We start from the raw sequence: 9,340 nt of genomic DNA, 5'->3' as shown, positions 1-9,340 counted from the left end.
GTTTTATTTTATTTAAGGTTAAAGTTCGCCATAATCGTACTTCCGGCAGCGCTATAGGTACCAACAACATCGGACCGTGGCTGAGTTTCATGGGCCGTGGGTGAGACCAGAGTCAAAACAAAATATACAGGGTCTGCTCACGAGGCGCGGTACTAAAAACCCCTATCCCCGCCCATTGTGAAACGTCATCAGTTACAAAAGGACCATATCTTTATGAAACTATTTTTACGATAACATTTTCATATAACTATTTTTGCGATGGCGTTTTTTTATATAAATTTTTCTCTTATTACATGTTGCCGTATACTACGTTAAAGGACAAAGAATGCTCTTTCAAATGATATATAGCACATTACAATTACGATTACTTTCAAACCCACAAGCGCGCACAGAAAAAATGATCTACGCACACAAAAATGTGCAATTACTTCATCCGTCAACCTACATACATTGACGTTTTGTGTAGCATACCTGACTAAGGGATGATGATAGAAAGAAACTGAAAAATGAATTAGAAAGCTGATAAAATGTACTATATAATGCATAAATAAAGTTGATAGGTGTTCTCAGAAATTTTCGAGGAATTCTAGGTCAAAGACGGACCAAAATTTTTAAATTTTATGTAAATATTTACCACATTTTTCTTACATAATTTTTCATCTTATTACATTTTGCTATATACCATGTAAAAGTACAAGAATGCCCTTTCAATTGGTTTATGACACATTACATTACAATTATTTTCAAACCCATAATTGCGCACAGAAAATATCTACGCACGCAAAAATTATAAAAAATTAGCGTTCGTGGGAGATCTGAAATCTAAGCCCCGCCCTTGTGAAACGTCATCAGATACATCCAGCTAGACTGACGAATACCTTTTTGTACTTTTTTGGAAAATATTATAATCGTTTGAGGCATGCATAATTAACACCTTTATGTAAACAGTTTGTGTTATATGTAAACTTATGTGTTCGGAAGTATATTTATGTGATATGAAGAGCTAATGAGACATTTGCTGGAAATGTGGTTCCCTGTTTATCATTTTCTTCATCATTTATTCCTTTGATACCTTATATCGTATATGATGTAATTCTTATACTTTTGATATTGTTTTCCTTTTTGTGGCCAAGTCGTGCAAATGCAACTGCCATTTTTACACTGCCTGTATCCACATTTTCTTTGTATTTATTGCATGACAATAAGTATTCACAATAAGATTTGGAAAATAGAATTAATCTATCATTCTAACCTTTATCATAAAAAAGTTGCTTTTCGAAGTGAGGAATGAACACAGTGACAGAACTAAATAAATTTCTTGAGAATTATTTAAAATTTTGATAATATTGCTACCTGAAAGAGAGAGAGAGAGAGAGAGAGTTGTCATGTTAAAAGAAATGGACTTGAAGAGAATACAGCAAACCAGTATATAGGTACATAAAATAAATAAGTAAAGAACAAAATATGAAGAAAGCCGGAGTAGCTATGTGTGTTCAAACTGGTATATTTTGTGCAATAAAACAAGGTCTGGTGACTAAATGAGAGAATGGGTATTAAAAAAATCAAACATGTGACCTCTACAGATTTTATCATCAAGATTTTATGAAAAACACCATGTGAAATGGATGAAATGTATAAAAACTACGGGTTCTTTAAGTAATTCAGTGGAGAAACATGGAAGTGTTACTCTTGTGACATCACAGTATTAGCTCCGCCCCCACTGCTGAGTTGAGCAGACCCTATATCTTTGAATGGGTATTTTAAAAACATCAAGCATGTGACCTCTTTACAGGTTTTATCAAGATTTTATAAAAAAAAAAAAAAAAACCATGCGATATGGATTAAATGTATAAAAACTAAAGCTTCTTTAAATAATTCAATGGAGAAGTACGAGCAGTGTTACTCTTCTGACGTCACAGTATTAGCTCCGCCCCCACTGCCGAGTTGAGCAGACCCTATTACTTTGACTCTGGGTGAGACCACCACTAGACCGAAAACTCGTTTGCGCCGAAGAAATTTCTGCGTATTTTTTACTTTTTATATTTTCGAATGTTTTTTTTATAGGCTGAACACGCGATTAGCCGTTAGTTTTTAAGTAATAAATTTAACACAATGTAAATATGGGAATATAATTATTCTTTTGATGTATGAAAGGCCATTGATAATGAGATTTGCAAAATTATAATTTGACATTATGGTAGTGCTCTAGGGTTTTAACATTTGGCCTTTATATTGGCTTGTAGAATATTTTTTATATTTTAAAATAATGCATCAGTGTTACAATGAATTGGAGCTTGAAAATCATAAAATATCAGGACTTATCAGTTAAATCTTTTATTATCTTCCGTTAGAGCTTATCCCATTCAAGAGCAACAATAAACTATTTTTTAAGCAAAGAATGAATAGTGACTGAAAAGGTAGAGCAACGGGGATGCTCGAATAAATAATCTCTCTCTCTCTCTCTCTCTCTCTCTCTCTCTCTCTCTCTCTCTCTCTCTCTCTCTCTCTCAGTATATATTGGAGGTTTATCTCTTTCGGAACTTCACCCATTTTGAGCCTTTTCTACCTGTCTTATATTTCTGCTTACATAATCCATCTGGAAAGGCATTTGACACCAATTAAATGGGGACATTCTCTATCCCTCCTATGTGAAAAGACTGCTAGCTTTCTATTTATCTTACGGGTTATTTTTACACGTGGTGATTAAAGGTACGTGTGAGGTTATTTGAATTTATATTTTACCAGCTTTTTTTTTTTTTCTGGAAATAATTTACATGATTTACAGTTTTGAGTCGAGGGTATTGATCCGTCCGGTTGATAAACTGGTGTGGCGGTTGGTAGTGTTTTTAAAGCAGATACGACGGGTCTTTATTTAATTCTCTTTGGTGGCTCTGACTTTTGAACAGAAATGTACGGTTTTTTTTGACACTTTTTCAGTCAACATTGACAAGCCGCGACTTGCCGGAAAGTTTTTTTTTTTTTTTTTTTAGAGTAAAGTAACCCCTTTTGTGAGACAGGAGAGCTCAAGAGTCATTCGCGCGCGTGTGTGTGCATGTGTGCGTACGTGTGTTGTACCTTTTTCCTACATATACGTGGCCTTTGCAACCCTCATTCTTTATTTTCTCATTTCCTTATGTCGTTGCATGCACCCTTCGGAAAGCCATTTAGGATCATCATAAAGGAGGTCGATTATTGGTCTTTCCATCGATCTCCTCCTCCTCCTCCCTCCATCCTCCTCCTCCTCCTCCTCCTCCTCCTCCTCCTCCTCCCCTTTTCCCGTAATCTGAATTTTTTTTAGCACCGTTACTTCAGAGGGGGATGATTAATGACATGTAAAGGTTTTCTATATTTTGTTCTGCGGTTTTCCGGGTTCTATTCATGAAGAATATGTTTTATTACCCCCCCTTTTTTTATTAAGGTTGTTATTAATTAAGGCTGATTAATGGAGCAGTGGATGTCAGTTTTTTTATTTATTTTTTTTTTTTACCACCTTAGACTGATTTAACTGGCAGGTGACACCTCAGGTGATTGGCTCGTTGGATCCTTTACCTCTCAGGTTTCTAAGGAATTCCGTGTTCAGTTGCTGGAAATAAGAAAACGGAATTATATATTTTTAAATTACTCCTCGTGTCATCATTTATTCCTGATTATATTATTGGATTTACATCTCTGTCTGCTTCGTCCATGTTTATTCTTGAGACAAAAATCCTAATGTATGTAGTGCCCTTAAATACTACATTGCTTTTTTTCTTAGTACGTATACCGTACATTATTAGATTTTCATGTTCTCATATATTTGTATATATATTTTGTGTCAAAAATTAACCAGTGACAGTTCTGACTTAAGGTAAAGAGAGCAAGTTCCTGAGACGATCATTTCTCCGGACGAATTCAATACTCGGTTAAGTCATACGCATTTATGAAATAAATACATAAGATTGGAAAACACGTAGAAAGCACGTCGCGGATCCGTGAACAAAGTGTCAGGGCCTGCATCAACAGTTGTGATAATCTGCTCATCCTTAGACATATTTCTTCATCAACAGACAGAAAGTCTACTGCAAACGGTGGCTTTTAAAATTTGTTCGCATTTGATGTCATGTCGTGCTTCATTCTATGATAGGTATTTGTCATCAGAGAAGTGTTATTTTAGAGATATTAATATATATATAATATATATATATACATATGTTTATATATATATATATATATAATGTATATATATATAATATATATATATAGATATATATATATACAGTTGTGGAATATTCCTCAGTAAAACAATAATTTATAATCATAGTGAATTTCTATAAGATGCATTTTTGAACTTCCTCCATTTCGTTTGAAGTGCCTGATATGTATTTCATAAAGTTTCTTTGAACTGTATTTCAGTACATAGATTTATATCTGACGAAGATTCTCTCTAGTGTATTTGATATTCTCTCTCTCTCTCTCTCTCTCTCTCTCTCTCTCTCTCTCTCTCTCTGTTTTTAATTGTGACTTTTGAAACCATTACTCTCAATCAGCCCTGTCAAGGTAGTAGCTCTTTGCTTTATTAGACTTTATTTTATTTTAAGAAACTCCTGCTACTGGAAATTCTGCATCGAACTAACTTTCTGCAGTTGAAGTTACTGAGTGCTTAGAGCAGCAACATTACTTACACGTCCCTCGGGTACCCTAGTTCAGATTCGTTGCTCTCGTGGTCCGGCTGTAAAGGTCGATGTTAGCCAGTTATGTTTGAAGTTTTGTCTTTACTTCCAATTACTTCGGAAACTTTTGATGCTGAGGGCTCCTTGGAGTCTTGTAGAGTAGTTTTTTTTATGGTAAAATGATGTACTCTATTAATGGATATATTGGAGACTTTGCCATTTAATTGAGAGAGAATATGTTTTGAGAGGACAAACTCAGTGACGCGTCATAGGTTTATGTCATGCAGAAATGATAAATATTTAGGGCGTGATCTGTGTTCATAACCATATAAAACTGACATGTCAATATACGTGTGGAATATGGTTTAATCATTATCTTTCAACTACATGCATGTTACAGTGATGATCACCACATACATATTTACTCGACTTTATCACTAAATATATTTTGGGAAAACATCCTATTGAGGTGCTAATAAAACATGAGGGATTAGGTCTGTGCACAAGCATTTACAGAGAGGAATTTCATCTCAATATCACCATGAGCATTTGTATGGTAAGCACTCGCCTTAGAAACGGAGGAGGAGGAGGAGGAGGAGAAGGAAGAAGAAGAAGGAAAAGAAAATCAACTCCTTATCAACCACAGTTTTTGATCCCCGAGAGTCCTGCAGGGTATAAATGCTCTTTGAAGAAGATCCTCTTAAAGTCCTTTTGATCTGTGATGGCCGCCAAAGATCATATCCCGCGAATCGGTTCCTGAATTGAAGAAAAAGTAAGGAAAAAAAAAAGATTTAAGAGTAGGAGTAGAAGTAGAGAAGGGGATTGAGGAAGGGGGGTTGGGAGAGGCGTTTGTGGTAAAAGGGAATAATTGTAAATCCATTTTTTTTTTCATCTCATCAGAGATGATCATTCAAAGGGAAGGTTCAATGGCTTAATAGAATTTAATGCTAGGATGTATTGAGGAATGTTGTTTCATATATAGTACAAAAGACTTTTCATTTTAGCAGAATTTGCGCTTACTCGGGTATTAAGCCTACAAACTACTTTGTTGTTCTTGTTGTTGTTCTTCTTCTTCTTCTTCTTGCTGTTGTTGTTCTCGTTGGAGGTGCAGGAAAGCACTATGGAAGAGCCTAAAAAGTCTGAAAAAAGGTTTTTGGCGTTGAGTTAAAGAGACAGGAATTTTAGGATAGGATATTTATGGTTTATTTATTAGAATGGAAATGTAAAAAAAAAAATAGTAATGCGCATGTTAAACATTACAGAACAATGATTTCTAATCAAATATAGCGTATTTATTTTCATTTTTGCAGTTACATAAACATTTCTGCGGCGTTTCTTGACTTAATTCCCGTGAATCGCACATTTATGTCTATATCAGCCCGGCTGGGTCATGTTTAATAGCATTAACAAAATTATTTGAAAAATTGACATTCCCTTTTATTTTTCAGTTTTTTTTCTCTCTCCACACTTGGCGAACGTAATGAAAACCTTTTATGTAAGTGTCGTTACGCTGTCAAAGCATGAGACGTTTTTTTACTGGGCAGAGTATTTGGGGAGTAAATACACACCGTAACTCTCTCTTCTCTCTCTTCTCTCAAATCTCTCTCTCTCTCTCGTCTCTCTCTCTCTCTCTGCAACAGTGTGGAAGAGTTTAATAGGAAGCTAGACAAAATCATTAGGACATTGTGAATGAACAGTAAAATAGTAAAACCTGCTCGTAGAGCCAAGTGAGCACAAGATGTCTCCTCGGATGAACTAACAAATCTGAGACATCCTTTGAGCTCAATAGTTTCGGTCTCCAGTGGCCACTATCGAGAGCTGTTTATTAATATCAAACAGCTCCCTATAAGGGCCACTGGAGGCCTGTGGACTATAACCTTATATATATATATATATATATATATATATATATATATATATATACAATATATATATATAATATATATATATATAATATATATATATATTATATATATATATCAAGTGGAGGGCCTGTGGACTATAACCTCGATATTTATATAGGATATATATATATATATATATATATATATATATATATATATATATATATTCTAATATATATATACACAGAATGCCTGCCAAGCAAAACTTTGCCAGTTTACTTGGAGGATGTGTATTTGGTGATGGCCTTGTGCCCTCAGAGACGGCGTGCTTAGCCAGTTCACCAGGCAGCAGGAGGCGGACAGCAGTCTGGATCTCCCGGGAGGTGATGGTAGAGCGCTTGTTGTAATGGGCCAGACGGGAAGCCTCGGCAGCGATGCGCTCAAAGATGTCGTTGACGAAGGAGTTCATGATGGACATGGCCTTGGAGGAGATACCAGTGTCGGGGTGGACCTGCTTCAGTACCTTGTAGATGTAGATAGAATAACTTTCCTTCCTCCTCCTCTTCTTTTTCTTATCACCCTTGGCAATGCTCTTCTGAGCCTTGCCAGCCTTTTTGGCGGCCTTTCCGGAAGTCTTGGGCGGCATGCTGACAGCGTCTATAGAGTCAAACCAGCTATGGTCGAATTAGAAGCAGTGTCAAATCCGTTCTGATTTATGGTAACGGTTATTAGTCATGTTCGAACGAGTAATTTATCCCTTAATTAAAATCTGGCCGAGTGGAAGAGCATGTATAAAGATTTATATATCAATTCGTGCATCTAATGAAACGCAGTGCGTCAGAAGTCATTCAATTTCTATTTATTAAGTGTTGCCGTAGAGAGAGAGAGAGAGAGAGATTTGTTTGTTTGTTTGTATGGTGCTTTTACGTTGCATGGAACCAGTGGTTATTCAGCAACGGGACCAACGTTGAGAGTGAACTTCTATCACCAGAAATACGTATCTCTCACTCCTCAATGGAATGGCCGAGAATTGAACCCGCGACCACCGAAGTGGGACGCTAATACCGTACCAACCACGCCGTTGAGGAACAGAGAGAGAGAGAGAGAGAGAGAGAGAGAGAGAGAGAGAGAGAGAGAGAGAGAGAGAGAGAGAAGAACCTACCCTTGAATTATTAATTCGTAATTTAGTGGTGTTTGTAATTCATTTTCGAAATCATACAATTCCGAATAGTTTCGACAGAGCTTTCTCCGAGGCAAGACCCAGCTTCTGCAATTTGACCTTGGAGCGTTTTCCCTAAAGGAAGGTGTAGTTTTAAGCCTTGCAGTTGCTAAAGGTTGCAAGTGGTGGAGCCCCTTTTTAATCGTTGCAAATGAAAAATCGCCGAAGCAACTTGCGTAGTGCTGTGTGGTTAGATTTCTTTTTATGGGTTCATCATGTTCTAGGGAATTTTGATTGAATTTTGCTTACATACACCTTCTCATTTTCTTGAGAGTATTATGATTATGCCTGCGTATGAAGAGGAAAGCGGATCCTGACCTAGTATATGTTTTTTACTGGCAAACTGGATTTTGTGTGTGTGTGTGTGTGTGTGTGTGTGTGTGTGTGTGTGTGGGTGTGTGTTTGTGTCTGAAAGTGAATCTAAAAGAAAAATAGAGAATGGTGAAGTTGATAGTTAATTTATCTTGAAAAACCATGTCCTATAGAAAGTTAATTTATAAAAGAAAAACCATGTCCTATAGAAAGTTAATTATAAAAGAAAAACCATGTCCTATAGAAAGTTAATTTATAAAAGAAAAACCATGTCCTATAGAAAGTTACCTAAAAAAAATCCATATTCTATAGGAAGTTTAATAACAAAAACCATGTCCTATAGAAATTCAATCAAAAAACCCATGTCCTATAGAAAGTTAATAAAAAAACCATGTCCTATAGAAAGTTAATAAAATAGACTTAAGTGAAGACTCCAAACGCCTAGTGCTATTTATTCAATTGGGGGAACAACCCGTTGAATTGAGAGCTAAAAAACAAATGATCGTGTTATGTTCTAATTTTGGTAATGGAAAAAAAAAAAAACGCCGCAGCAAATACGAAGAAGTTTTAGGGTGGTTTTGTTCCACTCAAGTCGGATTACGCAAAGGGCCATTCCACCAAAGTTGGGCCTCGCGACTGTCAGCAGTTAATTAGATTACATAAAAGAGAAATCCGGGCCCGGATAAGGAGGGACCTTTTTGGAGAAAGTAGGTGATTCCACCTCTCGAAAGCCATTGCTTGATTCCTTCCTCAGTCATAATAACAGCGAAAGAGAAATGAAATAACCCTCAGAGTTTATTCTCAGGTCGCCGTGGTCGCGGTGATGACTAATTCAGACGATATGACGAACCCCCGCCCCCGCCCCCGCGAGCTTGGGTAAAGATCCTCGGTGGCAATTATTATTCAGCGTCGGGAGGACATTCAGCAGCTCCTTTCTGTGGTACTGCGAGGACCGCCCTGCCCCGAATACAAATGAAGCTTTTAAAAATGGAACGCTGTTGCATAAGTCCCCCTCATGAAAGAGACGGGGGCGGGGAGGGGGAGAGAAAAGTTTAAGAATGGTTCTAGTAGTTCATATAAGGCGCGAATGTCTTTGTTCGTTGTGATATAAAGTAACAAACACACACTTCCACAGATTTAAGGAATAATTTAGTAAGAGGGAAATGCAATGATTAGTAAATGGGGCCGTTATTAATGTACAGAAAGATGTTAACCATCAAAACAGCAAAAGAAATCTCAAAAAATGAAAATCCTTGCTTAGACAAAAACTTGTTTGGAAAATAGTATATATTCCTAGAATAATATACAATCAGGCG

The 9,340-nt window shown here is 36.5% G+C and overlaps 1 pseudogene; it reads right to left on the bottom strand.

Moving 5' to 3' along the window:
• Positions 1-6,768: 6,768 nt before the first annotated feature.
• On the bottom strand, positions 6,769-7,166 carry LOC135207677 (histone H2B-like; annotated as a pseudogene).
• Between the last annotated feature and the right edge of the window lie 2,174 nt (positions 7,167-9,340).

The sequence above is a fragment of the Macrobrachium nipponense genome, chromosome 34, assembly GCF_015104395.2.
Source record: "Macrobrachium nipponense isolate FS-2020 chromosome 34, ASM1510439v2, whole genome shotgun sequence".
In the NCBI taxonomy this organism is placed as follows: Eukaryota; Metazoa; Arthropoda; class Malacostraca; order Decapoda; family Palaemonidae; genus Macrobrachium; species Macrobrachium nipponense.
The sequence above is the reverse complement of the archived record's forward strand: the minus strand, read 5'-3'. Positions and strand labels throughout refer to the sequence as shown.